Below are 6,804 nucleotides of genomic sequence, written 5' to 3'. Positions count from 1 at the left end.
TGTACAACTTCTGCAGTATGTAGCACCATTCACAACAGTGGAATTCATAGATAAGGAACCGAATGTTGGTATGTGGGTAAATGATATCCTCTCATATGCATTACATGGTTGATCAGAAGTAAACGTGGTCAGGGGTTGTTGATTTTTGTGATGGATGACTTAATTACTATTTGATAGTATTGACTTTGTAACACCCCACACCCGGTCCGGTTACCGGTCCCGAGCTATAGAATGCTGCATTAGCCACCAAGTGACTCTCCCTTTGAGCCTAACCTTCAACACGCTGTAAGTTAAAACATAAAACATGTTTAGTTTTAAGAAAACACTAGCTCACGAACATACTTCGGTTACTTCATGGTACACAGCAGCAGTAACATGTAAACCTGCATCACTTGCAAGAACTTAACTACTCTTTCCCTAAAGATATATATATTTGATGAAAGGAATTAAGAACATGTGATCCCTAAGTTTTGCCAAACAATATACCCCACGAAATAGAACAGTTTAACTATCTGACATCGAGGTTCGTATCCTTGCTTAGCTCACGTAGCCTAAGTCTTTCGTAGGGTAAATTTCCTTAAATAGGGCAGGACTTCGTGAACGACCCCTATGTGTTTAGATTCTACGAAAACGTCTCGTAGGGTCTCTCCTAATTCCATGTATCAAAAATTATTAAGGGGTTCACTGGTACCAGTTTTCCAATTGTTAGGGTTCACACTTTGTACAGTTCGATAATCTTGTCTCTTTTCTGCAGCTGAACTGTCGTAATTCAATGTAGTAGATTAAACTAGTTTTCGCACTTTTAGAGCTTGAACATAAGAATTTTATTTATGTTTTAATTACTTTTCAGCAAGTTTAGTTAAGTGTAATAAAATGTGTTATTTGATTCTTTTATTGACCTTAGGGGCTAATTGAGGACTAAAGGTGAGCTAATACATTTTGTGAAGGGACAGGAGATCATTAGAAGGCATATTAACTCAATAATGGTCTCTAGATTGCAACACGGAGCGTTAGATGTTGTAACATAGGGATCAGAACTGAAGAAGCCCAATACAGCTTTCAATGTCGCGACACAGCCTGATGATATCGTGACATACCCTTGAAGACACCCTGAAGTTGAGTATACTACCCTCGATGTCATGACACAAGCATGGTTTGTTGCGACATCACCTCTTTATGAGAAATTAATAAGAGCTAGGGGCAATTTGGTTTGCACAATCCAAATTTAAGCTCGAGAACGTCAATTGACCTAGGGTTAAGGTCAATGACCATTCTAATCCAAATTTAAGCTTGAGAACGTCAATTGACCTAGGGTTAAGGTCAATGACCATTCTAAGTCCATAAATGGACACAGCTAACACATGTTATGGACACCTTGTTCCTTTGTATAATTTTCTCTTTAGTTTTAGGATTTAGGCTTTCTTTTCTTTTAGGGTTTAAACTTTATTTCCATTCTTGTTATTTGCTTTCGAGAAGAAATCAGATTCTAAAATTATTCTCAAACTTTGTGAGGATTTTTTGTTTAAAGTCAATACAATTAGGCTTCTTCTAAACTATTACTCTTGAATTTTTTCTTCATGTTCATTCTTTCATTCAAGTTTATACGGTTTACTAGATCCATGAGAAACTAATCCTCTTGTGGGGGATTAGTGAGGGGAAGTATGAATAATTAATTATTTTGAAGTGATTTCTCAATAGATCGGCTGCTTAAGAAAGGAAGAACCTAAATCCTAGGCCTGACAACCCTAGGAAGTCATCAAGGTGGGAATTAACCAAAAATTGATATGGCATATCTGTAAATACCTTAACCTTGAACCGATCTAAACTATGAGGTCGGAAGATAAGTAGTTGTTGTTGACTCAATATTTTAGTGGACGTATCAAAAGATCCTGTTGCGGTATTAAATAGTTGATTGAACAAGAAAACCCGAGATGATAATTAATCACATTTACCAAATCGAGCTAATAACCCATGTCCAGATTTGATATATATTCTCTTATTTGATTTCTTGTTTTTTATTCTTGTTTATTTATTTTCTTATTATTTTATTATCATTTATCCAGAAACCCTTCTTTTAATAATTTGTACTATAACCCGACTAGAGTATTAATTAGATATATTTATGTGTAAGTTAGAATTAATTTAGTACTCACCTCCCTTGGAAACGATCCTCGGAGTACTCACCTACTTTGGTGTAACTATATTACAACCTTACCCGTATAGTTGCAGATACCATTTTTCCACATCTTTTGTGTAGGATTTCTACTCTGGATGTTGGTATGTCCGGAGGCCGTCAAGTTGTTGTCGTCGTTGCTTGAGAGGCAACACCACTATATTTGTTTTAATTTTTGCATAATTATAGAATAATTAGGAAAATTTTAGGTTATAGTTACTAATTTAATTTTATTGTTTTCTACTAGTCTTATCTTTTTTGGGTTTAGTGTATAACTCTTAGTAGGGGAACACCTATATAGTCAAACACAAATCTAGAAAGAATTATCCGAAGGAATCATCGACAACAACGGCAGAAATAGATGCAGAACCCACCACCTACTCTGGGAAATGTACCTCTTAAAAATCCACTATTTAATGAAGCCAACACTAACCCACCAAACTTACCACCACCACCACTGCTACCGGAAAATCTAAACATGGTGCGTAATAAGAGGACTCTAAAAGAATATTCACTACAAAATCTATATATGGTTCAAGGGAGCATAACGAGGCCAACTATCACGGCCAATAATTTCGAGATTAAGCCAGCCATGAACCAGAACAATTTGTAGTTTCGTAGAACAATGACAGAGGTTCGAGTCATCATTTAAAACAGATCATCCAACTTTGTGATACCTTGAAATACAATAAGGTCATTGATGATGCTATTTGTCTTCGTTTGTTCCCCTTTTCATTAATTGATAACGCCTTTTCTTGGGTAGATCTATAGGCACCAGGATCGATCATGACATGGGATGAACTCACAGGAAAGTTCCTACAAAATTTCTTCCCCATCAGCAAAACGATCTAGCTAAGAAGGGAAATTTCAATGTTGAAGTAGTTAGAAGGAGAAAGCCTTCATGAAGCATGTGAGTATTTCAAGATGTTGATTCAGAAGAGCCCACACCAAGGAATACCTAAGTGGATATGATTGCAAACTTTTTACAACGGGTTGGATGCGCATTCAAGGACCAGATTAGATGGAGCAGTAGGAGGGGCCTTGATGAATAAAACATACAAAGATGCATATGAATTAATAGAAAGTATGGAAATGAACTTCTGCCAGTGGCCAACTGAACGCATTATGATTGGCCAAGGACCATTTATGATAAAGGTTGTCCATGAAGATGATAGATATCAACAGTTATTTGACAGAATCAACTGAAAAGAGGCTGAGAAGGGTGCACCAGATATCTATGGAGGAGACAAAACACTCTTCCACTATATTAATAATCCTACCAAGGATGTGAACTATATCGGAAATATGGTGGAAATCCATATTCAAATACATAGAATCCCGGATGGAGAAATCACCTTAACATGAGAATGGGAGGAAACCAATGATGAGGTAATAGCACGAATCAAGCTAAAAGCACTAACTATCAACCTCCTTATTTGTAGAAACATTAGGATAGGGCCAACCCAAGTGATGATACTATATATAGTCAATGTTTGGATAGATTTGAAGGGGACATGCAGCCAATGAGAATGAATGTGAAGCAGGTGCAGTCTTCACCAACTCAACTAGAACATTGACTAAACATGCAGATCAAATGAGCCAATTGATGAGCATTATGGGGGACATCAAAAGATAAATGGGCACAGGTATTCCTAACAATACGGAAAATAGCCTTCGTAGAGAAGGGAAGAAGCACGTGAAAGCAATAGCGCTCCAATCGGGTAAAGTACTGAGTAGCCCAGAAAACCCAACTCAAGAGGTAAATATGGAGAATACTGATGGTCTTCAAGAAAGGCCCCTCGAATTTGAAAACGAACTGAAACTAGAGGAAGTAGTTGTGCCAATAGTTGAGCTAGAGATGGAAACAACCAAGGATTTTACGATTGTAAGAATACCATTCCTTTCAAGACTAGAGGAAAAAGAAAAAGCGGGATGAAGATGAGTTTGTAAGTTTTTTGAACTTGTTCAAAACTTTAAATGTTAACCTACCCTTGATTAAATTAATTAAGAAAGTTCCTAAGTTTGCCAAGTTTTTAAAGGAAATTATGTCCAGGCGTAGGAAAGTTAAAATAGGTGAAAAGTTAGTATGCGCACTTCCTGTAGTGATATTATCTCGAGTTAGGTTCCCCAAAAATTAAAAGACATGGGAAGTTTTACTATTCCCATAGAGATAGGAAGCATTCATTTTAATAGAGCTCTATGTGACCTAGGGGCTAGTATTAATTTAATGCCTCTATCTATTTTTGATAAACTTGGGTTAAGGGACCTAAAACATACCCAGATAACACTACAGTCCGCTAACAGATACTCAGTACACCTGAAAGGAGTACTTAGTCAAAGTACGCAGCTTTATCATCTCGACAGACTTTGTGGTTCTAGATTTTGATGAAGATCAAGAAATACTCGTCCTACTGGGTAAACCTTTCTTAGCTACTTCTAGGTCTACTATTGATTTAGAGAAAAATGAATTAACCATTAAAATCAATGGTGAGACTAAAACTTTTAAGTGTGGTCACCAGCTAAGCGAGAAAAGTAGAAGGAAGTCAGGAGAGCATTGTAATAAATTATCTATTTCTGATAATCCCAAGTCAAGGGACGTATTTCCTTTAATGTGTGCAGGTTGAAAAAATAGGTTTAAGGAAAGGGACTAGTTAGTAAAGGTGGAGTGACACAACAAACGATGGACTAATACTAATAGAACTAAAGAATCGTCCATCTGTGAATTAATAATAGTGTCGGAGGAATCCAACAACAAAACTTAAATTTTTTGAATTGAATTTTAATTTTTTTAAACTATTATATAATTAATTAACTGTTTAGTTCAGGTTTTAAGTTTTATTAATTTTATGTTTTTATAGAAATCGTAACACTTTAGAAAGTGGAATTTTGAGTGAAAGTAGAGCCAATGTCACAACACGGTAGCCCCATGTAGCAACACCAAAGGACGATTTGACGGAATTAAGGAAATTATTTTGATGTTGCGACATAGATTTTATGTGTCACAACATTGAAGCCAATATACCCAGGAACCTAAAACACCAGAGTGTGTTCGCGACATCGAACCCCAATGTCGTGAAAATGGTAAACTGCCAGAGATGTCATGACACGGAACCCCTGTGTTGCGACATCGCTACAACTTGCTATAGGGTTGACCCAACTCGATTGCACAACATGGTTTATTACACTAAAGTTTTATCCGACTTTTTACCGCCTAGAAATATTAGTTTTTAATGTAAAACACTCTTATCTCACATTCTAACCTTCCTTAACATCTTAAACTTTTTAAAACTCTCTCAAACCCCAAAATCTCTTTTCATTAAAACCCTAAATCTATAAAACCTCTTTTTCTATTTGGTATATTTGTGCACGCAGGATTGACATAACTGGTTGGGACCAAAGCAACAAAGGTTACAACATCGAGGTTAAGGGTTCTAAACTTTCTCTTTACTATTACATTGGGAATATTGCTTAATATCTCATTCATATTAGCATAGGATATAGTAAAAAATGTCACCTAGGAGGTCTAAAAAGAAAATTGTGCAGGAACCGGCAACGATTTCAAAATCCTTAAAATTTCGGAACCAAAATGCTGAGAAGTACTATCTTGAACTTCAAGGCAAAACTTTTATTCAAGAAAGGGGATTTGAACCATCAATAGTTCTTTGTAACGAAATGTGGTCCTTAGTACGATATTATAGATGGGAACGATTTTGTGTCACTCCCAAAGAAACGACTGTTATTCCAGTTGTACAAGAATTTTATGCCGCTTTTAAAGATGAGGAAACTCGACGTCCTTATCAACAAATGTGGAAAATAGTAATATTACGAGGAAAAGATGTACCATTCTCTCTAAAAAAATATTTGCAAATATTATGATGCCCCATACGATGAATTGTATTATTTACAAAATATTAATTTAATGGGGTTTAAAGACATAAATATGGAGAGCGTTATAAAATACTTAACTAAAAATTGAAGGGAATGGAACGTTGATCTGTCGTAATTTCCTGTAGCGAATTAAATTAGTTTTCGCACTTAAGGAGCCTGAATACAAGCATTTCCATTATATTTTAGTTAATTTTCTCTAGTTTTACTTATATATAATAAAATGTGCGAATTGAGTCTTTTGTTGACATTAAGGGCTAAATGAGGCCTAAGGGATAGCTAATGTACCTTGTGAGTGTGCAGGAGACCATTAGAAAGTATTTTAGGTCAATATTGGACTTTATGTCGCAACACGGGAGATCTAATGTCGCAACATACCCCTGAAGACATTCCAATGAAGAGCATAGTAACTTTTATGTCGCGACACAGGTCCTGTTATGTTGCGACATTGATTCTAGGATGGAAAATAAATACGAAGTAGTGGCATTTTGGTCTACACAATCGAACTTAAAGCTCAGGAACGTCAGATAACCTAGGTTTAAGGATGATGGTCACCTGAAGGCTGTAAATAGGCTTCTTTGGCACATGTTATGGACACTATTCCATTAACCTAGATTCTCTTTCTAGATTTAGTTTTGTTTTCTTTCTTTCTTAGGTTTTTCAAAGTTTAGTTTATTTATTTGTTGCTTTCCTTCAAGAGATCTTATTTGTAAAGACGATAAATTTATAGGGATTCATGTTATTAT

At 35.8% G+C, this 6,804-nt stretch overlaps 1 non-coding gene across 1 annotated transcript; it reads right to left on the bottom strand.

The window, feature by feature from the left end:
• Positions 1-3,023: 3,023 nt before the first annotated feature.
• LOC121215822 (small nucleolar RNA R71) lies at positions 3,024-3,129 on the bottom strand. Its single transcript, XR_005911793.1, has one exon. It is a non-coding gene; the product is annotated as a small nucleolar RNA R71 (small nucleolar RNA).
• Between the last annotated feature and the right edge of the window lie 3,675 nt (positions 3,130-6,804).

The sequence above is a fragment of the Gossypium hirsutum genome, chromosome D03 (genome assembly GCF_007990345.1).
Source record: "Gossypium hirsutum isolate 1008001.06 chromosome D03, Gossypium_hirsutum_v2.1, whole genome shotgun sequence".
In the NCBI taxonomy this organism is placed as follows: domain Eukaryota; kingdom Viridiplantae; phylum Streptophyta; class Magnoliopsida; order Malvales; family Malvaceae; genus Gossypium; species Gossypium hirsutum.
The sequence above is the reverse complement of the archived record's forward strand: the minus strand, read 5'-3'. Positions and strand labels throughout refer to the sequence as shown.